At 40.7% G+C, this 27,986-nt stretch overlaps 1 protein-coding gene across 1 annotated transcript in view; it reads right to left on the bottom strand.

Moving 5' to 3' along the window:
- VANGL2 (VANGL planar cell polarity protein 2) overlaps window positions 1-27,986 on the bottom strand; it is a 242,454-nt gene that overhangs the window by 176,078 nt on the left and 38,390 nt on the right. The window contains exon 2 of the mRNA XM_053705147.1: window positions 22,183-22,365. The gene's annotated coding sequence lies outside the window, so the exon portion shown is untranslated. The remainder of the gene's footprint in view (window positions 1-22,182; window positions 22,366-27,986) is intronic.

The following is a 27,986-nucleotide window of genomic DNA, read 5'->3' as shown; positions in this document are numbered from 1 at the left end:
TAATAATCTGCCAAATATACTTAGTAAAGTAATCGTTTTAGCCCAGAAAAATGTCTACCAGTTTTTTAAGCCCTAATGAAGCCCTTTATTCTTTTACTTAAACTAAGAAAATGGCTTACCGGTTCCCATAGGGAAAATGACAGCTTCCAGCATTACCGAGTCTTGTTAGAAATGTGTCATACCTCAAGCAGCAAAGTCTGCCCACTGTTTCCCCCAACTGAAGTTACTTCATCTCAACAGTCCTGTGTGGAAACAGCTATCGATTTTAGTAACGGTTGCTAAAATCATTTTCCTCTTACAAACAGAAATCTTCATCTCTTTTCTGTTTCAGAGTAAATAGTACATACCAGCACTATTTTAAAATAACAAACTCTTGATTGAAGAACAAAAACTACATTTAAACACCAAAAAACTCTAAGCCATCTCCGTGGAGATGTTGCCTGTGCAACGGCAAAGAGAATGACTGGGGTAGGCGGAGCCTAGGAGGGACTATATGGCCAGCTTTGCTGGGCTCTTTGCCATTTCCTGTTGGGGAGGAGAATATCCCACAAGTAAGGATGACGCCGTGGACCGGACACACCTATGTTGGAGAAATTATTAGCATGCTGAAGAAGAATAATAATATCATGAGAATCACGATGTGTTACTCATGAGAATCACGATGTGTTACTTGTTGCGCTAAAGTTTCCAACCAAAAAGTTGAAGCTGCAGCAACATCAGCCAAAGATATAGCAGGTCTAAGAAGATTACCTGAACACAGATGAGCTTTTCTTAGAAAGGATTAAATTTTCCTATCTAGAGGATCCTTAAACGAAGTACCATCTGACGTAAGAATAGTAGTACGTTTAGCAAGGGTAGAAATAGCCCCATCAACTTTAGGGATCTTGTCGCAAAATTCTAATCTGTCAGACGGCACAGGATATAAATGCTTAAAACGTTTAGGAGTAAATGAATTACCCAATTTATCCCATTCCTTGGAAATTACTGCAGAAATAGCATTAGGAACAGGAAAAACTTCTGGAATAACCACAGGAGCTTTAAATACCTTATCCAAACGTTTAGAATTAGTATCAAGAGGACCAGAATCCTCTATTTCTAAAGCAATTAGTACTTCTTTAAGTAAAGAACGAATAAATTCCATTTTAAATAAATATGAAGATTTATCAGCATCAACCTCTGAGACAGAATCCTCTGAACCAGAGGAGTCATCAGAATCAGAATGATGATGTTCATTTAAAAATTCATCTGTAGGGAGAGAAGTTTTAAAAGATTTTTTACGTTTACTAGAAAGAGAAATAACAGACATAGCCTTCTTTATGGATTCAGAAACAAAATCTCTTATATTATCAGGAACATTCTGCACCTTAGATGTTGAAGGAACTGCAACAGGCAATGGTACTTTACTAAAGGAAATATTATCTGCTTTAACAAGTTTGTCATGACAATCAATACAAACAACAGCTGGAGGAATAGCTACCAAAAGTTTACAGCATATACACTTAGCTTTGGTAGATTCAGCACTAGACAGCGATTTTCCTGTAGTATCTTCTGACTCAGATGCAACGTGGGACATCTTGCAATATGTAAGAGAAAAACAGAATTTATGTTTACCTGATAAATTTCTTTCTCCAACGGTGTGTCCGGTCCACGGCGTCATCCTTACTTGTGGGATATTCTCTTCCCCAACAGGAAATGGCAAAGAGCCCAGCAAAGCTGGTCACATGATCCCTCCTAGGCTCCGCCTACCCCAGTCATTCGACCGACGTTAAGGAGGAATAATAGCATAGGAGAAACCATATGGTACCGTGGTGACTGTAGTTAAAGAAAATAAATTATCAGACCTGATTAAAAAACCAGGGCGGGCCGTGGACCGGACACACCGTTGGAGAAAGAAATTTATCAGGTAAACATAAATTCTGTTTTCTCCAACATAGGTGTGTCCGGTCCACGGCGTCATCCTTACTAGTGGGAACCAATACCAAAGCTTTAGGACACGGATGAAGGGAGGGAGCAAATCAGGTCACCTAAATGGAAGGCACCACGGCTTGCAAAACCTTTCTCCCAAAAATAGCCTCAGAAGAAGCAAAAGTATCAAACTTGTAAAATTTGGTAAAAGTGTGCAGTGAAGACCAAGTCGCTGCCCTACATATCTGATCAACAGAAGCCTCGTTCTTGAAGGCCCATGTGGAAGCCACAGCCCTAGTGGAATGAGCCGTGATTCTTTCGGGAGGCTGCCGTCCGGCAGTCTCGTAAGCCAATCTGATGATGCTTTTAATCCAAAAAGAGAGAGAGGTAGAAGTTGCTTTTTGACCTCTCCTTTTACCTGAATAAACAACAAACAAGGAAGATGTTTGTCTAAAATCCTTTGTAGCATCTAAATAGAATTTTAGAGCGCGAACAACATCCAAATTGTGCAACAAGCGTTCCTTCTTTGAAACTGGTTTCGGACACAGAGAAGGTACGATAATCTCCTGGTTAATGTTTTTGTTAGAAACAACTTTTGGAAGAAAACCAGGTTTAGTACGTAAAACCACCTTATCTGCATGGAACACCAGATAAGGAGGAGAACACTGCAGAGCAGATAATTCTGAAACTCTTCTAGCAGAAGAAATTGCAACTAAAAACAAAACTTTCCAAGATAATAACTTAATATCAACGGAATGTAAGGGTTCAAACGGAACCCCCTGAAGAACTGAAAGAACTAAATTGAGACTCCAAGGAGGAGTCAAAGGTTTGTAAACAGGCTTGATTCTAACCAGAGCCTGAACAAAGGCTTGAACATCTGGCACAGCTGCCAGTTTTTTGTGAAGTAACACCGACAAGGCAGAAATCTGTCCCTTCAGGGAACTTGCCGATAATCCTTTTTCCAATCCTTCTTGAAGGAAGGATAGAATCCTAGGAATCTTAACCTTGTCCCAAGGGAATCCTTTAGATTCACACCAACAGATATATTTTTTCCAAATTTTGTGGTAAATCTTTCTAGTTACAGGCTTTCTGGCCTGAACAAGAGTATCAATAACAGAATCTGAGAAACCTCGCTTCGATAAAATCAAGCGTTCAATCTCCAAGCAGTCAGCTGGAGTGAAACCAGATTCGGATGTTCGAACGGACCCTGAACAAGAAGGTCTCGTCTCAAAGGTAGCTTCCAAGGTGGAGCCGATGACATATTCACCAGATCTGCATACCAAGTCCTGCGTGGCCACGCAGGAGCTATCAAGATCACCGACGCCCTCTCCTGATTGATCCTGGCTACCAGCCTGGGGATGAGAGGAAACGGCGGGAACACATAAGCTAGTTTGAAGGTCCAAGGTGCTACTAGTGCATCCACTAGAGCCGCCTTGGGATCCCTGGATCTGGACCCGTAGCAAGGAACTTTGAAGTTCTGACGAGAGGCCATCAGATCCATGTCTGGAATGCCCCATAGTTGAGTGACTTGGGCAAAGATTTCCGGATGGAGTTCCCACTCCCCCGGATGCAATGTCTGACGACTCAGAAAATCCGCTTCCCAATTTTCCACTCCCGGGATGTGGATAGCAGACAGGTGGCAGGAGTGAGACTCCGCCCATAGAATAATCTTGGTCACTTCTTCCATCGCTAGGGAACTCCTTGTTCCCCCCTGATGGTTGATGTACGCAACAGTCGTCATGTTGTCTGATTGAAACCGTATGAACTTGGTCCTCGCTAGGTGAGGCCAAGCCTTGAGAGCATTGAATATCGCTCTCAGTTCCAGAATATTTATCGGTAGAAGAGATTCTTCCCGAGACCAAAGACCCTGAGCTTTCAGGGATCCCCAGACCGCGCCCCAGCCCATCAGACTGGCGTCGGTCGTGACAATGACCCACTCTGGTCTGCGGAATGTCATCCCTCGTGACAGGTTGTCCAGGGACAGCCACCAACGGAGTGAGTCTCTGGTCCTCTGATTTACTTGTATCTTTGGAGACAAGTCTGTATAGTCCCCATTCCACTGACTGAGCATGCACAGTTGTAATGGTCTTAGATGAATGCGCGCAAAAGGAACTATGTCCATTGCCGCTACCATCAACCCGATCACTTCCATGCACTGAGCTACGGAAGGAAGAGGAACGGAATGAAGTATTCGACAAGAGTCCAGAAGTTTTGTCTTTCTGGCCTCTGTTAGAAAAATCCTCATTTCTGAGGAGTCTATAATTGTTCCCAAGAAGGGAACCCTTGTCGACGGGGATAGAGAACTCTTTTCCACGTTCACTTTCCAGCCGTGCGATCTGAGAAAGGCCAGGACGATGTCCGTGTGAGCCTTTGCTCGAGGGAGGGACGACGCTTGAATCAGAATGTCGTCCAGGTAAGGTACTACTGCAATGCCCCTTGGTCTTAGCACCGCTAGAAGGGACCCTAGTACCTTTGTGAAAATCCTTGGAGCAGTGGCTAATCCGAAAGGAAGCGCCACGAACTGGTAATGTTTGTCCAGGAATGCAAACCTTAGGAACCGATGATGTTCCTTGTGGATAGGAATATGTAGATACGCATCCTTTAAATCCACCGTGGTCATGAATTGACCTTCCTGGATGGAAGGAAGGATAGTTCGAATGGTTTCCATCTTGAACGATGGGACCTTGAGAAATTTGTTTAAGATCTTGAGATCTAGGATTGGTCTGAACGTTCCCTCTTTTTTGGGAACTATGAACAGATTGGAGTAGAACCCCATCCCTTGTTCTCTCAATGGAACAGGATGAATCACTCCCATTTTTAACAGGTCTTCTACACAATGTAAGAACGCCTGCCTTTTTATGTGGTCTGAAGACAACTGAGACCTGTGGAACCTCCCCCTTGGGGGAAGTCCCTTGAATTCCAGAAGATAACCCTGGGAGACTATTTCTAGCGCCCAAGGATCCAGAACATCTCTTGCCCAAGCCTGAGCGAAGAGAGAGAGTCTGCCCCCCACCAGATCCGGTCCCGGATCGGGGGCCGATATTTCATGCTGTCTTGGTAGCAGTGGCAGGTTTCTTTGCCTGCTTTCCCTTGTTCCAGCCTTGCATTGGTCTCCAAGCTGGCTTGGCCTGAGAAGTATTACCCTCTTGCTTAGAGGACGTAGCACCTTGGGCTGGTCCGTTTTTACGAAAGGGACGAAAATTAGGTCTATTTTTTGCCTTGAAAGGCCGATCCTGAGGAAGGGCATGGCCCTTACCCCCAGTGATATCAGAGATAATCTCTTTCAAGTCAGGACCAAACAGCGTTTTCCCCTTGAAAGGAATGTTTAGTAGCTTGTTCTTGGAAGACGCATCAGCCGACCAAGATTTCAACCAAAGCGCTCTGCGCGCCACAATAGCAAACCCAGAATTCTTAGCCGCTAACTTAGCCAATTGCAAAGAGGCGTCTAGAGTGAAAGAATTAGCCAATTTGAGAGCATTGACTCTGTCCATAATCTCCTCATAAGGAGGAGAGTCACTATCGAGCACCTTAATCAGTTCATCAAACCAAAAATATGCGGCTGTAGTGACAGGGACAATGCATGAAATGGGTTGTAGAAGGTAACCCTGCTGAACAAACATCTTTTTAAGCAAACCTTCTAATTTTTTATCCATAGGATCTTTGAAAGCACAACTATCCTCTATGGGAATAGTGGTGCGTTTGTTTAAAGTAGAAACCGCTCCCTCGACCTTGGGGACTGACTGCCATAAGTCCTTTCTGGGGTCGACCATAGGAAACAATTTTTTAAATATGGGGGGAGGGACGAAAGGAATACCGGGCCTTTCCCATTCTTTATTAACAATGTCCGCCACCCGCTTGGGTATAGGAAAAGCTTCTGGGAGCCCCGGCACCTCTAGGAACTTGTCCATTTTACATAGTTTCTCTGGGATGACCAAATTTTCACAATCATCCAGAGTGGATAATACCTCCTTAAGCAAAATGCGGAGATGTTCCAATTTAAATTTAAAAGTAATCACATCAGATTCAGCCTGCTGAGAAATGTTCCCTAAATCAGTAATTTCTCCCTCAGACAAAACCTCCCTGGCCCCCTCAGATTGGGTTAGGGGCCCTTCAGAAATATTAATATCAGCGTCGTCGTGCTCTTCAGTAACTAAAACAGAGCATCCACGCTTACGCTGACAAGGGTTCATTTTGGCTAAAATGTTTTTGACAGAATTATCCATTACAGCCGTTAATTGTTGCATAGTAAGGAGTATTGGCGCGCTAGATGTACTAGGGGCCTCCTGAGTGGGCAAGACTCGTGTAGACGAAGGAGGGAATGATGCAGTACCATGCTTACTCCCCTCACTTGAGGAATCATCTTGGGCATCATTGTCATTATCACATAAATCACATTTATTTAAATGAATAGGAATTCTGGCTTCCCCACATTCAGAACACAGTCTATCTGGTAGTTCAGACATGTTAAACAGGCATAAACTTGATAAGAAAGTACAAAAAACGTTTTGAAATAAAACCGTTACTGTCACTTTAAATTTTAAACTGAACACACTTTATTACTGCAATTGCGAAAAAACATGAAGGAATTGTTCAAAATTCACCAAACTTTCACCACAGTGTCTTAAAGCCTTGAAAATATTGGACACCAATTTTGGAAGCTTTAACCCTTAAAATAACGGAACCGGAGCCGTTTTAAGCTTTAACCCCTTTACAGTCCCTGGTATCTGCTTTGCTGAGACCCAACCAAACCCAAAGGGGAATACGATACCAAAAGATGCCTTCAGAAGTCTTTTATAAGTATCAGAGCTCCTCTCACATGCGACTGCATGCCATGCCTCTCAAAAACAAGTGCGCAACACCGGCGCGAAAATGAGACTCTGCCTATGCTTTGGGAAAGCCCCTAAAGAATAAGGTGTCTAAAACAGTGCCTGCCGATATTATATCAAAATACCCAGAATAAATGATTCCTCAAGGCTAAATAAGTGTTATATCAATCGATTTAGCCCAAAAAATGTCTACAGTCTAAATAAGCCCTTGTGAAGCCCTTATTTACAATCGTAATAAACATGGCTTACCGGATCCCATAGGGAAAATGACAGCTTCCAGCATTACATCGTCTTGTTAGAATGTGTCATACCTCAAGCAGCAAAGGACTGCAAACTGTTCCCCCAACTGAAGTTAATTGCTCTCAACAGTCCTGTGTGGAACAGCCATGGATTTTAGTTACGGTTGCTAAAATCATTTTCCTCATACAAACAGAATTCTTCATCTCTTTTCTGTTTCTGAGTAAATAGTACGTACCAGCACTATTTGAAAATAACAAACTCTTGATTGAATAATGAAAAACTACAGTTAAACACTAAAAAACTCTAAGCCATCTCCGTGGAGATGTTGCCTGTACAACGGCAAAGAGAATGACTGGGGTAGGCGGAGCCTAGGAGGGATCATGTGACCAGCTTTGCTGGGCTCTTTGCCATTTCCTGTTGGGGAAGAGAATATCCCACAAGTAAGGATGACGCCGTGGACCGGACACACCTATGTTGGAGAAAAACAACATATATATAAAGCAAAATTGATCAAATTCCTTAAATGACAGTTTCAGGAATGGGAAAAAATGCCAAAGAACAAGCTTCTAGCAACCAGAAGCAATGAAAAATGAGACTAAAATAATGTGGAGACAAAAGCGACGCCCATATTTTTTCACGCCAAATAAGACGCCCACATTATTTGGCGCCTAAATGCTTTTGGCGCCAAAAATGACGCCACATCCGGAACGCCGACATTTTTGGCGCAAAATAACGTCAAAAAAATGACGCAACTTCCGGCGACACGTATGACGCCGGAAACGGAAATAGAATTTTTGCGCCAAAAGAGTCCGCGCCAAGAATGACGCAATAAAATGAAGCATTTTCAGCCCCCGCGAGCCTAACAGCCCACGGGGAAGAGTCAAATTTTTTGAAGGTAAGAAAAAATGATTAAATCAAATGCATTATCCCAAATATGAAACTGACTGTCTGAAAATAAGGAAAGTTGAACATTCTGAGTCAAGGCAAATAAATGTTTGAATACATATATTTAGAACTTTATAAACAAAGTGCCCAACCATAGCTTAGAGTGTCACAGAAAATAAGATTTACTTACCCCAGGACACTCATCTACATGTTTGTAGAAAGCCAAACCAGTACTGAAACGAGAATCAGCAGAGGTAATGGTATATATAAGAGTATATCGTCGATTCCAAAATATTGATCGGTAATCTCACCTCCTGAGATTCCAAACTCCTTGTGCCGTCAGAGATCCCCACACAGCTCCCCAACCTGTGAGACTTGCATCTGTTGAAATTACAGTCCAGGTCGGAAGCACAAAAGAAGCCCCCTGAATTAAACGATGGTGATCTGTCCACCACGTTAGAGAGTGTCGTACAATCGGTTTTAAAGATATTAATTGAGATATCTTTGTGTAATCCTTGCACCATTGATTCAGCATACAGAGCTGAAGAGGTCGCATGTGAAAACGAGCAAAGGGGATCGCGTCCGATGCAGCAGTCATAAGACCTAGAATTTCCATGCATAAGGCTACCGAAGGGAATGATTGTGACTGAAGGTTTCGACAAGCTGAAATCAATTTTAGACGTCTCTTGTCTGTTAAAGACAGAGTCATGGACACTGAATCTATCTGGAAACCCAGAAAGGTTACCCTTGTCTGAGGAATCAATGAACTTTTTGGTGAACTGATCCTCCAACCATGATCTTGAAGAAACAACACAAGTTGATTCGTATGAGATTCTGCTAAATGTAAAGACTGAGCAAGTACCAAGATATCGTCCAAATAAGGAAATACCACAATACCCTGTTCTCTGATTACAGACAGAAGGGCACCGAGAACCTTTGTAAAAATTATTGGAGCTGTAGCTAGGCCAAACGGCAGAGCCACAAACTGGTAATGCTTGTCCAGAAAAGAGAATCTCAGGAACTGATAATGATCTGGATGAATTGGAATATGCAGATATGCATCCTGTAAATCTATTGTGGACATAAAATGCCCTTGCTGAACAAAAGGCAAGATAGTCCTTACAGTTACCATTTTGAACGTTGGTATCCTTACATAACGATTCAATATTTTTAGATCCAGAACTGGTCTGAAGGAATTCTCCTTCTTTGGTACAATGAAGAGATTTGAATAAAACCCCATCCCCTGTTCCAGAACTGGAACTGGCATAATTACTCCAGCCAACTCTAGATCTGAAACACAATTCAGAAATGCTTGAGCTTTCACTGGATTTACTGGGACACGGGAAAGAAAAAATCTCTTTGCAGGAGGTCTCATCTTGAAACCAATTCTGTATCCTTCTGAAACAATGTTCTGAATCCAAAGATTGTGAACAGAATTGATCCAAATTTCTTTGAAAAAACGTAACCTGCCCCCTACCAGCTGAGCTGGAATGAGGGCCGCACCTTCATGTGGACTTAGAAGCAGGCTTTGCCTTTCTAGAAGGCTTGGATTTATTCCAGACTGGAGATGGTTTCCAAACTGAAACTGCTCCTGAGGATGAAGGATCAGGCTTTTGTTCTTTGTTGAAACGAAAGGAACGAAAACGATTATTAGCCCTGTTTTTACCCTTAGATTTTTTATCCTGTGGTAAAAAAGTTCCTTTCCCACCAGTAACAGTTGAGATAATGGAATCCAACTGAGAACCAAATAATTTGTTACCCTGGAAAGAAATGGAAAGTAGAGTTGATTTAGAAGCCATATCAGCATTCCAAGTTTTAAGCCATAAAGCTCTTCTAGCTAAAATAGCTAGAGACATAAACCTGACATCAACTCTGATAATATCAAAAATGGCATCACAGATAAAAATATTAGCATGCTGAAGAAGAAGAAGAATATTATGAGAATCATGATCTGTTACTTGTTGCGCTAAAGTCTCCAACCAAAAAGTTGAAGCTGCAGCAACATCAGCCAAAGATATAGCAGGTCTAAGAAGATTACCTGAACACAGATAAGCTTTTCTTAGAAAGGATTCAATTTTCCTATCTAAAGGATCTTTAAACGAAGTACCATCTGACGTAGGAATAGCAGTACGTTTAGCAAGGGTAGAAATAGCCCCATCGACTTTAGGGATTTTTGTCCCAAAATTCTAATCTGTCAGACGGCACAGGATATAATTGCTTAAAACGTTTAGAAGGAGTAAATGAATTACCCAATTTATCCCATTCTCTGGAAATTACTTCAGAAATAGCATTAGGAACAGGAAAAACTTCTGGAATAACCACAGGAGATTTAAATACCTTATCTAAACGTTTAGAATTAGTATCAAGAGGACCAGAATCCTCTATTTCTAAAGCAATTAGTACTTCTTTAAGTAAAGAACGAATAAATTCCATTTTAAATAAATATGAAGATTTATCAGCATCAATCTCTGAGACAGAATCCTCTGAACCAGAAGAGTCATCAGAATCAGAATGATGATGTTCATTTAAAAATTCATCTGTAGAGAGAGAAGTTTTAAAAGATTTTTTATGTTTACTAGAAGGAGAAATAACAGACATAGCCTTCTTGATGGATTCAGAAACAAAATCTCTTATGTTATCAGGAACATTCTGCACCTTAGATGTTGAGGGAACTGCAACAGGCAATGGTACATTACTAAAGGAAATATTATCTGCATTAACAAGTTTGTCATGACAATTAATACAAACAACAGCCGGAGGAATAGCTACCAAAAGTTTACAGCAGATACACTTAGCTTTGGTAGTTCCAGCACTAGACAGTGATTTTCCTGAAGTATCTTCTGACTCAGATGCAAAGTGAGACATCTTGCAATATGTAAGAGAAAAAACAACATATAAAGCAAAAGTTTCAGGAATGGGAAAAAATGCCAATAAACAAGCTTCTAGTAACCAGAAGCAAAGAAAAAATGAGACTGAAATAATGAGGAGACAAAAGCGACGCCCATATTTTTTGGCGCCAAAAATGACGCCACATCCGGAACGCCGACATCTTTGGTGCAAAAGGACGTCAAAAAATGACGCAACTTCCGGCGACACGTATGACGCCGGAAACAGAAAAGATTTTTTGCGCCAAAAAAGTCCGCGCCAAGAATGACGCAATAAAATGAAGCATTTTCAGCCCCCGCGAGCCTAACAGCCCACAGGGAAAAAAAGTCAAATTTTTAAGGTAAGAAAAAATGATTGATTCAAATGCATTATCCCAAATATGAAACTGACTGTCTGAAAATAAGGAATGTTGAACATTCTGAGTCAAGGCAAATAAATGTTTGAATACATATATTTAGAACTTTATAAATAAAGTGCCCAACCATAGCTTATTGTGTCACAGAAAATAAGATTTACTTACCCCAGGACACTCATCTACATGTTTGTAGAAAGCCAAACCAGTACTGAAACGAAAATCAGCAGAGGTAATGGTATATAAATAAGAGTATATCGTCGATCTGAAAAGGGAGGTAAGAGATGAATCTCTACGACCGATAACAGAGAACCTATGAAATAGACCCCGTAGAAGGAGATCACTGCATTCAAATAGGCAATACTCTCCTCACATCCCTCTGACATTCACTGCACGCTGAGAGGAAAACCGGGCTCCAACTTGCTGCGGAGCGCATATCAACGTAGAATCTAGCACAAACTTACTTCACCACCTCCATCGGAGGCAAAGTTTGTAAAACTGAATTGTGGGTGTGGTGAGGGGTGTATTTATAGGCATTTTGAGGTTTGGGAAACTTTGCCCCTCCTGGTAGGAATGTATATCCCATACGTCACTAGCTCATGGACTCTTGCTAATTACATGAAAGAAATTGCACGCTCTATCTAAAACATTAAATTTTGATTTTGACATTATTATGTTGAGAGAAAAAAAATGTATCAAATTCACATTTTTGGGGGGGCTTAGATTCTTGCACCTGGGCCCTGTGGTTTCTAGTTACGCCCCTGAATGATTATTTATCTCTTTGAGGTTGACATCAAATGTTTATTTGTGTGCAGTAGTATAATTTATAATTCAGATAATAGCACACAATTTTAAACAACTTTCCATTTCGCATCTATTATAAAAAAACAAAATTTATGCTTACCTGATAAATTTATTTCTCTTGTGGTGTATCCAGTCCACGGGTTCATCCATTACTTGTGGGATATTCTCCTTCCCAACAGGAAGTTGCAAGAGGACACCCACAGCAGAGCTGTCTATATAGCTCCTGCCCTAACTGCCCCCCCCAGTCATTCGACCGAAGACGAGCAAGAAAAAAGGAGAAACTATAGGGTGCAGTGGTGACTGTAGTTTAAAAATAAAAAACACCTGCCTTAAAATGACAGGGCGGGCCGTGGACTGGATACACCACAAGAGAAATAAATTTATCAGGTAAGCATAAATTTTGTTAGGCTTCCAGATAGAGACAGAGTCATGGACACCGAATCTAACAGACAAGAGGGTTTCCTGTGGGAGGAGCGTGAAGGAGGTGGTGCATGCTCAAGCTCACCTGTGTGAAGCAGTAACAGCTCTAAGCTCCCAAGTCACAAAGCCTTTTTGCGAGGGATTAATCTTTCATGCCCTGCTTAAGGAAGTAAGATGGTGACTGGAAACTCGCTTGATCCCTAAGGGCTGACTGGAAACAGCCATTGCTTGGAATTATAAGCCTCTATTTGCAAGTCTCGAAAAAGAATCAAACCTGGGAAAAGGCACTGCAGAACGACGGTCTGTTTGAATACCGGGAGTCCACAACTACACATTGTGGAGAAAGATAAAGCTACCTACATACAGCTGAACGGAAAAGGACGCTGCCTAGGAGGAGAGGTATCTCAGCCATGACAGCCCCAGTTCAGAAGGAGTAGCAGGCTCCACAGGTTAAGCAGAAAGGACTCAAGGAAATCCGTACCTACTTGAAACGAGAGAAGTGGTCGGTGAGCCCCGGTGCAGCCATCAGGAGACCGTACTGCCCCCCCTCGACAAGCCGGCAAGTAGCTCTGATGTCACATCACAGCGCCTGGAGTCAGAGGAACCAGATGGATTTGCTGGCATTCCGGAAGGGCTGAGAGCGGTAAAAGCATCAGAGGCCGCTTAGAGAGAGGAAGCCACAGGAGTCTCTCAACAGCTGAGCCGTGAAGACGAAGGGGGGGTAAGTACTACAGCAGCTTAACTTTTGTGTGTTATACGAACTCTAAAAATTGAACGATATAGAACAATGCAGGTTGAGCCAAGCAGGAGCAGGGGATTGCTGGCATAACAGCGTTTGGAGAGACGCAACGGCTAGGATCTTGTTTCTTTTATTCCCCTTGTCTTTCAGCAGACGGAACCAACGACCGGACTTTTTTCTTGTTTATTCCATATAGCCCAAATGAACTTGGACTAAGGGATTAATTTTGCATGCCGCTTGAAAGGAAGATCTTTAGCCATATTAGAATTTTGCCAAGTAAAGTGGACAATGCAGAAGGCATCACGCTGCAGAAAATTAATCTGTTAGATCTAATCAAAGTTTAGAATAAGAATACGCTAAGCTAGCAAATGCAGTCAAGCTGTGGCACCCCAAGGCAAGCTGCATAGTGTATAGCAGACTGGCTGGGTTATTACAGATGTCGGTATTGCCATATAATTTTTATAATACATTTTGCGACGGTATTGCCATATAATATACCTGAAATGTTAAAGCATTACAGGGTATCTCAGACCTGTAAAAATTATTTGTTAGTCGCCTAATTCATACATATTGCGTTAAAAGGAAAAAGTAGGGCTGAGAGGATTAATTTATATGGTTAGCCTTGCTGACTGTAGCTGAACTCATAGGCTTGCACAAAGTCCACAAAGCATGTTAAGCACTAAAAGATTGTATAAGCAGCCAAATTTGTAAAGCTTGTGCTACACCGAAAAATTGTCTCTGAAAAAGGGTGCATGTTTTGTATGATTTGCCAAATCTTCACATTAAGTGTTATTTTGGGTAAAACTTTTAAGTCTTCACGTATTGTGTTAATAATTCCTAAATTGGTAGAATCCATCTGATAAGCTAAGTTCTCACATCGTGTGTTATTTCTATACTATGGTGCTGAAGTGTTGAGTCTTTATATGCAGCAGTAAATTGCTAAGGGTTGTCTGATATGCTAAAATCTTTACATATTTGTGTAACGCTGGTAAAAGGCATCTGAAACGTGTTGTTTTACAACTTGCTCCTAGGAGTGAAAAGGGGTACATTGCACTAAATTGGTACATCTAGCAATAAGTTGAAAAAACGGTCTAGGACTAGCTAAGAGGCTAATAGACTCTACAGCTTTGGGCAAAAATTGTAAAATACAAAGTATTAAACTATCTTTTCAGACAAAGAGGTAGGGGAAGGTCAGAAGGTTTAAGTTGGGCCTCCGCATATTAGGCTAAGCAGAAAGAGTAAGTAATAGTCCCAGACAGTTAAGTATCCTCAGCTAGGGTTAAATCCACAGAAGCTATCTGTTTTGAGTAGTCTCTATATTTCTGTGCTGTGCAGAAAGGGGGTAGCTGAACCATTAAGTTTTCACATATTGTGTCAGATAAAATAAGGGCACAAGTTCTGTCAAATACACACACTTAGGTGCCAAGTTGAGAATCGAATAAAGAATAGCTCTGATTAGCAGACCCAATGGAGAAATAGATTACAAATTCTAAAAATAAATCTCCAGCTATGCCTCTAAGGAGGGATAGAAAACAAAAGTCCTCACAAGAAAACATACAAGAAGTAGTTATAAGGAGCCCTGATCTTAATGTGGAAAAACAATTAACAACGAATCAGCTGGCGGAACTGATTCTGCCCCAATTTGAAATGGTAAAGAGTGAAATCTCAGAGCTATCAAATGAAATAAAACTATTTTCAAATAGACTCACTGAAATAGAATCTAGAATCTCAAACGTAGAAGACAGACATTTTACACAGGAAGCAGTTCTAGATACACACTCATATGAGATCAAGATATTAAAAGCTAAAATTGAGGACCTCGAGGACAGGTCCAGGCGGAGCAATGTACGCGTAATAGGGCTCCCAGAGTCAGGAGAATTTGAGGACCTCTTACTATTCAGTGCTCAAACACTACCCAAACTATTAGGCTTACAAGCAGTAGATGGGAGCTTTCAGGTGGAGAGGGCACACAGGGTTGGTATAGTAAGGCAGACAAAAGACGGCAGTGTGCGACCAAGAATGGTCATGATAAAATACCTAAATTTCCAAGACAAAGTAAAAATTATGCAAAAGTATAGACAAGCCCAGACACTCACTATAAACACTAAGCAGATCCTCTTATTTCAAGATTTTTCCTTAGAAACGTCGACAAAGAGGCGTGCTATGGCACCATTCTGCTCGGGTCTAATCAGGGCAGGGCTGAAAGCAACCATGAAATACCCTGCGAAAATTACAGTACTGGGCATGGATGGAGTCATAGCACTGAACACAATTGAAGATGCAAAAGAGTTCTGCAGAGAAAATAACATTGAAGTATAATGCAACTCCTAGAATTTATTAGCTATTTTAGGAAAGAGAGAATGCAATGGAGGTATCACCAAAATGACAGGAAGGGATGGGGGGATGCGGGGGAGAGGGACCTTTTTTCTTTTTCTATTTATTTTTTCTTTTTCTATTTATTTATTTATTTTTTATTTATTTTTTCTCTTCTTCTTTCTTATTTCTTAGTAGTAATGATTAAATATAGGAAGAATGAATAGTTCATTAAAGTTAATTTCGTGGAATGTGGGCGGTATAACATCACCCATTAAGCGAAAAAATATTCTCAAAGAAGCCAAGAAGCATAAGCCAGATATTATATTTCTACAAGAATTACACCTGAAAAAAGCAGAGATAGGAAAGCTAAAAACAAACTGGATAGCTGAGATAGTTGCAACACCTTGTGAGAAACGTAAGAGAGGGGTCGCGATCATGGTGGGAAGGGATCTATCATACTCACTAATTAAGCAAGAACTAGACCCAGAAGGGAGGTACATAGTGTTACAATTAAACATAGATGATAAGACTTGGACGCTATGCAATTTATATGCCCCAAATAACTGGGATATAAAGTTTTGGGAAAAGATGAATCAGGTCCTAACCCCATACATCGGGCAGAATTTGATCGTAGCAGGGGACTTCAATAGCACAATGTGCCCGGACTTAGATAGATATAAAATCCGTTGGAGATCGGCCAATCTTAGGGAAGCTAAGCAATTGCAGTGCTTTACACGCATATTAAAATTACATGACGCATGGCGCATTCAGCATCCAGATGCCCGTGAATTCACATGCGAATCGGGTGCCCATAAAACATTTTCTCGAATTGACATGTTCCTATTAGATGAGCAGGTCATGAGAAATCAAATTGAATCTCAGATTTCGGAGATAATCTTATCTGACCATGCGATTGTTGGCTTAAGGATTGTGTCGAGTGTTCCCCCCCAAGAAAGCAGCGAATACTTTTCGCTTCCCGCATTACATGAATAAAAATGCACATTTCGTAAATTGGCTAAAGCAAAAATGGAGAGAATACTCCATTCAAAATAGAGTACGATAATAAAACTGAGGTATTTTGGGAGGCAGGCAAAGCAGTTATCCGTGGGGAGGTGAAAGCATATATGATTAAAAGAAACAGGAAAAATAGGGCGAGAGAAACACAGCTTTCAAACCAACTTAGAAACAATTATGCAAAATATCTCAGATCACCCAATAAGGAGAACTGGGACAAATATAAAATAGCAAGAGTAGAAAGGGAATGTTTTTTAAAGAAGATCAGAACACAGGAAGAGTTAAGAAACAGGGCCACATTTCAGGGCTGTCAGGGTATATCGGCTAAACACCTGGCTAGACTGGTCAAATTTAGGAAGAAATCAAACCAAATTCTTGCTATTAGAACAGGAGGGAAACTTTCTACTAATAAAGAGGAAATTAGAAGAACATTCTTTGATTACTATAGTAATTTATATGCTAGTGAGGAGGTGAACGAGACGCAAAAAGAGCTATTCTGGCTGGGGTTAGACATCCCTCAAATCTCTCAGGAAGCGTTACAGAGCATTAATGCTCCTATCACTGAAGCAGAAATATTAGATATTATAAAAAAGGCGAAATCCGGTAAGGCCCCAGGGCCAGACGGTTTATCGGCAGAGTTTTACAAAATTATGGCAACAGAGATATCTGCCACTTTAACTAAACTATTCAACCAATATTATCTGCAGAAAGATATGAAGTCAATCTATTTTTCTGACTCAGTAGTGACTTTAATTCATAAAAAAGCTAAGGACCCAACTAATGTAGCGTCATACCGCCCAATTTCACTCCTAAATCAGGACTATAAAATTTTAATGTCTCTGATAGCGGATAGAATGAAAAAATCTATTATGGATATTATACACCCTGACCAGGCAGGTTTTATTCCAGGGAGAAACTCAGTTCGGAATATGCGTAGAGTCCTCACCACCATCGACTACCTCCATCGGGTCGACCAGGAAGCCGGAAATAAACCCCACCCTGAAGATATAGCATTACTTACCGTGCATGCGGAAAAAGCTTTTGACTCAATTATATGGGATCATCTTATAAATTCATTAAGAAAGTTTGGCTTTTCCGGCGCCCTGGTTGACCTGATCTGGTTAGTATATAATAAACCTAGATCCCAACTTCTTATTAATGGAGAGTTATCTCAGAATATTATTTTGGGCAAAGGAACATGACAGGGGTGTCCTTTATCACCATTACTTTTCGATATTGCATTGGAACCATTAGCTATATATCTAAGAAGGTCCCTTCCTCCGGTCTTGCTAGGGAAACAGCAGGTATCTATATCATTATACGCAGATGACTTACTAATATTTCTACAAAATACGAGACAGAATATACCACGTTTTATGCAGATATTAGATATATTTAGCTCATTTTCTGGATACAAAATTAACATTAGCACATCAGAAATTTTGTGGATTATAAAAAATAGAAATAGTTATGCTGATATGTTTAAAGAAGTACAAAGTATTAATTACTTAGGGATAAAGATCAGCAAGAATCCGGCACACTGGTATCAGCTCAATTTTAAAGAAATTTTTCAGAAGTTACACCATGATTTAGCAAAGTGGAATCTATATTATCTATCTCGGCTCGTATAAATGTTATAAAAACCATTATATTCCCAAAATTTTTATTTTTGCTACAGAATTTACCATTATTATTGCACAAGAAAGATATCAATAGTTTCAATAAGGCATGTGCTTTTTTTATCTGGGGGGAAAAGACTTCACACATTGCATTTAGAAAACTTACCCAGGAGAAGCAGTTTGGGGGTTTCTCGTGTCCCAACATAAAATATTACAATATAGTTTCTTTGGTCAAATTTGGGGTGGATTGGCTCAGTAGAGCAGAATATGTTACATATTACGAACATGAAACGGAATTAATCAAACCATTCAACCTGCAGGCTGTGCTCCATTATCCATATAAACAATTACCAAGCAATATAAGTAGATTAATTACAATCGCAAACATAGTGCTCGCGTGGCAGAAATTTTGTAAATTACTTGGGGTAGAATACCAGATCTCCAGATTGCTTCAGATTTGTGGTAGCCCAGCATTTTCACCAGGCTACAGTAATAAAATATTTCATATTTGGAAGAACAAAGGCCTGATTTATGTATCTCAACTGAAAGAATCCCAAACAGGGATAATCAGATCCTTTGCAAATTTGGCGAGCGAATATAATCTGCCATCCCAACACTTCTATGCATATCTACAGGCTCGCCATCTTATAAATGACTATGAAAAAAGGCTCGGTGAGAACTGGGCGCAAACAAATATCGAGGCAGGTATTACTTTATACAAAGCAGGCATTAGATCAATATCAATTTGGTATCAGTATATTATGACCCAGGAAGGCGAACTGCATATTAATCAGATCAAACAGAGATATGCAATTCACTTTCCACATATCCAAGATAATGATATAATAGATAGCCTAAGAAGAACAGCAGAGGCAACAGATAGAATTAACTTAAGAAGAGTCTCAATACAAGGTAGTCAATAACTTTTATCTAACCCCAGCCAGAATTGCTAAATGGTCTCAACTCCAGGTGGCCTGTCCTAAATGTCATAAGGTTAAAGCGGACCTGCTGCACTATCTTTGGGGATGCCCCAAGATTGTACAATTTTGGAATAAAATCCAATATTGGATGAATAAAAAAGTAGGAGCTACTATAGAACTGGGAGCAAAACATATTTTTTCTATACCCATCCCAAAATAAGGGAGACAGATTATTTATAAACACTGCAATTTTGATCGCTAGAAATCAAATATGTAAAATATGGAAGCAAAAGACTCCCCCTTCTATAGCGGAATTTGTAAATCATATGAGAAGTCAGATCTTGCTTGAGATAATTGGACTGGATAAAGAGGTAGATAAACAGATTACTACATTTTTTAAGAAGTGGAAAGCCTATATTTACGGAGAACCTATAACAGTCCAATATCACATCCTATCCCCCTTTCAAGACTCGATACCCTTTTTAGAATTAACTTTAGACGGTTCAGCCGCCAGACTTTACATCCAGGGGAGTGGTCTCTCCATCCAGTTCTGTTTTCTCAGATTGTTCAGATATGGGGTCTTCCAGAGATAGATCTCATGGCCTCTCATCTAAACAAGAAACTTCCCAGATACCTGTCCAGGTCCAGGGATGTTCAGGCGGAAGCAGTGGATGCACTGACACTTCCTTGGTGTTATCATCCTGCTTACATTTTCCCGCCTCTAGTTCTCCTTCCAAGAGTGATCTCCAAAATCATCATGGAACAGTCTTTTGTGTTTCTGGTGGCTCCAGCATGGCCACACAGGTTTTGGTATGCGGATCTGGTGCGGATGTCCAGTTGCTCGCCTTGGCCACTTCCGTTACGGCCGGACCTACTATCTCAAGGTCCGTTTTTCCATCAGGATCTCAAATCATTAAATTTGAAGGTGGGGAAATTGAACATTTAGTTCTAAGTCATAGAGGTTTCTCTGACTCAGTGATTAATACTATGTTACAAGCTCGTAAATCTGTCTCTAGAAAGATTTATTATAGAGTTTGGAAGTCTTACATTTCATGGTGTTCTTCTCATAAATTCTCCTGGCATTCTTTTAGAATTCCTAGAATTTTAGAGTTCCTTCAAGATGGTTTATATAAGGGTTTGTCTGCAAATTCCTTTTAAGGACAAATCTCCGCTCTTTGTTTTATTTCACAGAAAGATTGCTATACTTCCTGATATTCACTGTTTTGTACAGGCTTTAGTTCGTATTAAGCCTGTCATTAAATCAATTTCTCCTCCTTGGAGTCTTAATTTGATTCTGAAGGCGTTACAGGCTGCTCCATTTGAGCCTATGCATTCTTTGGACATTAAACTACTTTCTTGGAAAGTGTTGTTCCTTTTGGCTCTCTCTTCTCCTAGAAGAGTTTCTGAGCTACCTGCTCTTTTTTGCGAGTCTCCTTTTCTGATTTTTCATCAGGATAAGGCAGTTTTGCGGACTTCTTTTCAATTTTTACCTAAGGTTGTGAATTCTAACAACATTAGTAGAGAAATTGTTGTCCCTTCCTTGTGTCCTAATCCTAAGAATTCTTTGGAGAGATCCTTACATTCTTTGGATGTGGTAAGAGCTTTGAAATATTATGTGGAAGCTACTAAAGATTTCAGGAAGACTTCCAGTCTATTTGTTTTATTTTCTGGTCCTAGGAAAGGTCAGAAGGCTTCTGCTAGTTACTTGGCTTCTTGGTTGAAACTGTTGATTCATCAAGCTTATTTGGAGTCGGGTCAGGCCCCGCCTCAGAGAATTACAGCTCATTCTACTAGATCAGTTTCCACTTCATGGGCTTTTAAGAATGAAGCTTCAGTTGATCAGATTTGCAAAGCGGCGACTTGGTCCTCTTTGCATACATTTACTAAATTCTACCGTTTTGATGTATTTGCTTCTTCGGGAGCAGTTTTTGGTAGAAAAGTTCTTCAGGCAGCTGCTTCAGTTTGATTCTTCTGCTTTTGATTTAAGTTTTTTTCTTTCAAAGATGAAAAACGTATTTTTGTTTTGGGTTGTGGATTATTTTTTTCAGTGGAATATGGCTGTTTTTATTTTTATTCCCTCCCTCTCTAGTGACTCTTGAGTGGAAGACTCCACATCTTGGGTATTGATATCCCATATGTCACTAGCTCATGGACTCTTGCCAATTACATGAAAGAAAACATAATTTATGTAAGAACTTACCTGATAAATTCATTTCTTTCATATTGGCAAGGGTCCATGAGGCCCACCCTTTTTATGGTGGTTATGATTTTTTTGTATAAAGCACAATTATTTCCAAATTTCCTTTGTTGATGCTTTCTACTCCTTTCTTTATCAACCCACTGCTTGGCTATTCGTTAAACTGAATTGTGAGTGTGGTGAGGGGTGTATTTATAGGCATTTTGAGGTTTGGGAAACTTTGCCCCTCCTGGTAGGATTGTATATCCCATATGTCACTAGCTCATGGACTCTTGCCAATATGAAAAATGAATTTATCAGGTAAGTTCTTATATAAATTATGTTATTTGCCTCTGTCTGGGGGGGTTCAAGGAAGGCACCCCGCTGATCCTCTGGCATCCACCCCCTTGAACCCTCTAGACGGAGGCAAAAAAATATAGTGATAGTGAAGATGTGTGAATTAAAGTGCATCGTATATATGTTTGATTTATCATGTTATATTGGGCTTTACCCACAGCCGCTTGGGTAAATGTCAGATTTACATGAGTAATGCTAGGATAACCCAATTTCTTACTTTACCCACAACCTAAATATATTAAAAAAACATAAGAGCACTGATGAAATATTCTAAATAATTTGAGAAAGTTGCTGCATCCCTGCAAAGTATTTATGATATAACAAACAACTAATACAGGCACAGCTCCAGAACATTATTTCTGTCCTTAATTGATGCACTTTGGAGTACAGGGGGTTGCTGCATATCTAACAAAGTTACAAATAGCAACAATCACAGCATCAAATGTTTCAATGTAATAACATTAGGACACACACAAAAAAGCTTGAAGCATTGCTTTGTATTCTAAGCAAGATAGAGAGTGGTAAAGAAAGGAGTATGGAGATTTAGAAGCAAAGGTAGAAATAAGCATTAGAAGACTAACCCTCCATCCCAGATATATTTGCTGGCACAGATACAAGCAGAGATTTCTGGCCTCTCTAAATGCACATATTAGTTGCATATTAGTTGCAGTACAGACAAACTTTTGGTCCTCTTTCTACACAAAACACAATCACCAGACTCACCAGGTTTTGAGTGCAGGGAAATGGATGATGATCACTCAAGCCAATCCTATTGACCCTCTGTACATTTTGTAGGTAAACAAGGGGAACAAGGGGGATTCCTTTCTGGAAACCGTGCAGATGACCCGCGATCTGGTAATGCTCAGCATTGAGGCACCTTAGGAATAATGCCTCTCAGAACCGTAGCTAAAATAAATAAAAAAAAAAAGAATCATAACTTAAACTAGAGTCACAATTACTAATTAGACGAGAATTGGGTATAATTGTGGCAATTTTCATTTTTGCGCATTAAATTCAAAACGTTTGAAGTTCAAAAAGATTGCTCATGAAAAATAATCAGTGGTGGCTCATTAAGTAATAATGTAAAGTTTCCAATTAATAATGCAAGATTGTGAGACAGTTATCTAAAGCTTTTAAAGTATAATTAAATCATTATTGGTAAAATTACAAGTTACAAATAATATTTAAATAGATCTGGTGATTTTTCAGACTTTAATTCGAGATGAGTGCTAAATGGATGTATGACACCTATGTGATCACACGTATAAGTGTTTAGAAGGGACATAATGATCAAATTTTAAACGTGCATGAATGCATTCCAATTTTCAATTCAGGCATTTATTCAATATGATGCAAGCGTTTCATAGGCATACACATTCAAACACCAGGTCTGCTAAGAGTAAGCTGTGGCCTGTTTGACACAAATAATCAATGGCACAAATGCAACCACTTGCTCTCAAAGCAGCTGACCCAGTGTTTTGAATAAGAACAAGGCAAGTGCATATGAAGGTTGCTTTTAAAAAATAAAAAAAATAAAAACTTCCAAAACTTTTACTTCATGCATTTTTGCAGTTGTAATTAAATAGTAAAAAATGCTTCTATTCAAACCTGAAATGCACTGCTGCTAAATTAAATTATTATGGCACTTTAAACAGAGAGCCTTTTATTTTAGTCACTACGGTTATGAATCTGATAATGTGACCAAGAATTCACAGAATATACATTATGCATTTGCAATTGGCTGATGGCTGTCACATGGTACAAGGGGAGCAGCAATAGACATAACTTTGAAATTTGTCTGGAAAAAAAAAAAACTCCTCATTTGTTGTTCAGACTAAATGCTATTGCATTGTATCTTGTAATTTATTGATTATGCAAATCTACTGTATTTACTGGTCCTTTAATTTGTACAATACAACAAATAGATCTTTTAAAAGGGATTCGAAAGTCAAAAACATAATTTATGCTTACCTGATAAATTTATTTCTCTTGTAGTGTATCCAGTCCACGGATCATCCATTACTTGTGGGATATTCTCCTTCCCAACAGGAAGTTGCAAGAGGATAACCCACAGCAGAGCTGCTATATAGCTCCTCCCCTCACTGCCATATCCAGTCATTCGACCGAAACAAGACGAGAAAGGAGAAACCATAGGGTGCAGTGGTGACTGTAGTTTAATTAAAATTTAGACCTGCCTTAAAAGGACAGGGCGGGCCGTGGACTGGATACACTAAAAGAGAAATACATTTATCAGGTAAGCATAAATTATGTTTTCTCTTGTTAAGTGTATCCAGTCCACGGATCATCCATTACTTGTGGGATACCAATACCAAAGCTAAAGTACACGGATGATGGGAGGGACAAGGCAGGAACTTAAACGGAAGGAACCACTGCCTGTAGAACCTTTCTCCCAAAAACAGCCTCCGAAGAAGCAAAAGTGTCAAATTTGTAAAATTTTGAAAAGGTGTGAAGCGAAGACCAAGTCGCAGCCTTGCAAATCTGTTCAACAGAGGCCTCATTTTTAAAGGCCCAGGTGGAAGCCACAGCTCTAGTAGAATGAGCTGTAATCCTTTCAGGGGGCTGTTGTCCAGCAGTCTCATAGGTTAAGCGTATTATGCTCCGAAGCCAAAAGAAGAGAGAGGTTGCCGAAGCTTTTTGACCTCTCCTCTGTCCAGAGTAAACGACAAACAGGGCAGATGTTTGACGAAAATCTTTAGTAGCCTGTAAGTAAAACTTCAAGGCACGGACTACGTCCAGATTATGCAAAAGACGTTTCTTCTTTGAAGAAGGATTAGGACACAATGATGGAACAACAATCTCTTGATTGATATTCCTGTTAGAAACCACCTTAGGTAAAAACCCAGGTTTGGTACGCAGAACTACCTTGTCTGAATGAAAAATCAGATAAGGAGAATCACAATGTAAGGCAGATAACTCAGAGACTCTTCGAGCCGAGGAAATAGCCATCAAAAACAGAACTTTCCAAGATAAAAGTTTAATATCAATGGAATGAAGGGGTTCAAACGGAACTCCCTGAAGAACTTTAAGAACCAAGTTTAAGCTCCCAGGGGAGCAACAGTTTTAAACACAGGCTTAATCCTAACCAAAGCCTGACAAAATGCCTGGATGTCTGGAACTTCTGCCAGACGCTTGTGCAAAAGAATAGACAGAGCAGAGATCTGTCCTTTTAAAGAACTAGCTCATAAGCCTTTGTCCAAACCCTCTTGGAGAAAGGACAATATCCTAGGAATCCTAACCTTACTCCATGAGTAACTCTTGGATTCACACCAATAGATATTTACGCCATATCTTATGGTAGATTTTCCTGGTGACAGGCTTCCGAGCCTGTATTAAGGTATCAATGACTGACTCTGAGAAGCCACGCCTTGATAGAATCAAGCGTTCAATCTCCATGCAGTCAGTCTCAGAGAAAGTAGATTTGGATGATTGAAAGGACCTTGTATTAGAAGGTCCTGCCTCAGAGGCAGAGTCCATGGTGGAAGAGATGACATGTCCACTAGGTCTGCATACCAAGTCCTGCGTGGCCACGCAGACGCTATCAGAATCATCGATGCTCTCTCCCGTTTGATTTTGGCAATCAGTCGAGGGAGCAGAGGAAACTGTGGAAACACATAGGCCAGGTTGAAGAACCAAGGAGCTGCTAGAGCATCTATCAGCGTCGCTCCCGGGTCCCTGGACCTGGATCCGTAACAAGGAAGCTTGGCGTTCTGGCGAGACGCCATGAGATCCAGTTCTGGTTTGCCCCAACGATGGACCAGTTGAGCAAACACCTCCGGATGGAGTTCCCACTCCCCCGGATGAAAAGTCTGACGACTTAGAAAATCCGCCTCCCAGTTCTCTACGCCTGGGATGTGGATCGCTGACAGGTGGCAAGAGTGAGACTCTGCCCAGCAAATTATCTTTGAGACTTCTAACATCGCTAGCGAACTCCTGGTTCCCCCTTGATGGTTGATGTAAGCCACAGTCGTGATGTTGTCCGACTGAAATCTGATGAACCTCAGTGTTGCTAACTGAGGCCAAGCTAGAAGAGCATTGAATATTGCTCTTAACTCCAGAATATTTATTGGGAGGAGTTTCTCCTCCTGAGTCCACGATCCCTGAGCCTTCAGGGAGTTCCAGACTGCGCCCCAACCTAGAAGGCTGGCATCTGTTGTTACAATCGTCCAATCTGGCCTGCGAAAGGTCATACCCTTGGACAGATGGACCCGAGAAAGCCACCAGAGAAGAGAATCTCTGGTCTCTTGATCCAGATTTAGTAGAGGGGACAAATCTGAGTAATCCCCATTCCACTGACTTAGCATGCATAATTGCAGCGGTCTGAGATGCAGGCGCGCAAATGGCACTATGTCCATTGCCGCTAATATTAAGCCGATTACTTCCATGCACTGAGCCACTGACGGGCGTGGAATGGAATGAAGGACACGGCAAGCATTTGGAAGTTTTGATAACCTGGACTCCGTCAGGTAAATTTTCATCTCTACAGAATCTATAAGAGTCCCTAGGAAGGAGACTCTTGTGAGTGATGATAGAGAACTCTTTTCCACGTTCACTTTCCACCCATGCAACCTCAGAAATGCCAGAACTATCTCTGTATGAGACTTGGCAATTTGAAAGCTTGACGCCTGTATCAGGATGTCGTCTAGATACGGAGCCACCGCTATGCCTCGCGGTCTTAGAACCGCCAGAAGTGAGCCCAGAACCTTTGTAAAAATTCTCGGGGCAGTGGCCAACCCGAAGGGAAGAGCTACAAATTGGTAATGCCTGTCTAGAAAGGCAAACCTTAGGAACCGATGATGATCTTTGTGAATCGGTATGTGAAGGTAGGCATCCTTTAAGTCCACTGTGGTCATGTACTGACCCTCTTGGATCATGGGTAGGATGGTCCGAATAGTTTCCATTTTGAATGATGGAACTCTGAGGAATTTGTTTAAGATCTTTAGATCCAAGATTGGTCTGAAGGTTCCCTCTTTCTTGGGAACCACAAACAGATTTGAATAAAAACAGAATTTATGCTTACCTGATAAATTACTTTCTCCAACGGTGTGTCCGGTCCACGGCGTCATCCATTACTTGTGGGAAATGTACTCCCCCACAGGGAAAGGCAAGGAGAGCACACAGCAAGAGCTGTCCATATAGCTCCCCCTCTGGCTCCGTCCCCCAGTCATTCGACCGACGGTTAGGAGAAAAAGGAGAAACTATAGGGTGCCTAGATGACTGTAGTGTATAAAGAAAAAAAAATTTCAACCTGATTAAAAAAAACAGGGCGGGCCGTGGACCGGACACACAGTTGGAGAAAGTAATTTATCAGGTAAGCATAAATTCTGTTTTCTCCAACATTGGTGTGTCCAGTCCACGGCGTCATCCATTACTTGTGGGAACCAATACCAAAGCTTTAGGACACGGATGAAGGGAGGGAGCAAATCAGGTTACCTAAACAGAAGGCACCACGGCTTGCAAAACCTTTCTCCCAAAAACAGCCTCTGAAGAAGCAAAAATATCAAATTTGTAGAATTTGGCAAAAGTGTGCAGAGAAGACCAAGTCGCTGCCTTACATATCTGGTCAACAGAAGCCTCGTTCTTATAGGCCCATGTGGAAGCCACAGCCCTAGTAGAGTGAGCTGTGATACAGTCAGGAGGCTGCCGTCCGGCAGTCTCATAAGCCAAGCGGATAATGCTTTTCAGCCAGAAAGAGAGAGAGGTAGCAGTAGCTTTTTGACCTCTCCTCTTACCAGAGTAAACGACAAACAAGGATGAGGTTTGTCTAAAATCTTTTGTTGCTTCTAAATAGAAATTTAAAGCACGAACAACATCTAAATTGTGTAATAAACGTTCCTTCTTTGAAACTGGATTCGGTCACAAAGAAGGAACAACTATTTCCTGGTTGATGTTCTCGTTGGAAACAACTTTTGGAAGAAAACCAGGCTTAGTACGCAAAACAACCTTATCTGAAATGGAACACCAGATAGGGTGGATCACACTGCAAAGCAGATAATTCAGAAACTCTTCTAGCAGAAGAAATAGCAACCAAAAACAGAACTTTCCAAGATAGTAACTTAATATCTATGGAATGTAAAGGTTCAAACGGAACCCCCTGAAGAACTGAAAGAACTAAATTTAGACTCCAAGGAGGAGTAATGCGTCTGTAAACAGGCTTGATTCTAACCAAAGCCTGAACAAAAGCTTGTACATCTGGCAAAGCTGCCAGTCGTTTGTGCAACAAGACGGATAATGCAGAAATCTGTCCTTTTGGAGAACTAGCTGACAATCCTTTATCCAAACCTTCTTGGAGAAAGGAGAGAATCTTTGGAATTTTAATCTTACTCCAGGAGAATCCTTTGGATTCACACCAACAGATATATTTTTTTCCATATTTTATGGTAAATCCTTCTAGTCACAGGTTTTCTGGCTTGGACCAGAGTATCAATCACAGAATTTGAAAACCCACGCTTGGATAAACTAGAGAAACTAGATTGGGATGTTCGAATGGACCTTGTACTAGAAGGTCC

Source organism: Bombina bombina, chromosome 1, assembly GCF_027579735.1.
Source record: "Bombina bombina isolate aBomBom1 chromosome 1, aBomBom1.pri, whole genome shotgun sequence".
Lineage (NCBI taxonomy): Eukaryota > Metazoa > Chordata > Amphibia > Anura > Bombinatoridae > Bombina > Bombina bombina.
This window is presented reverse-complemented; position numbering and strand designations above follow the sequence as displayed.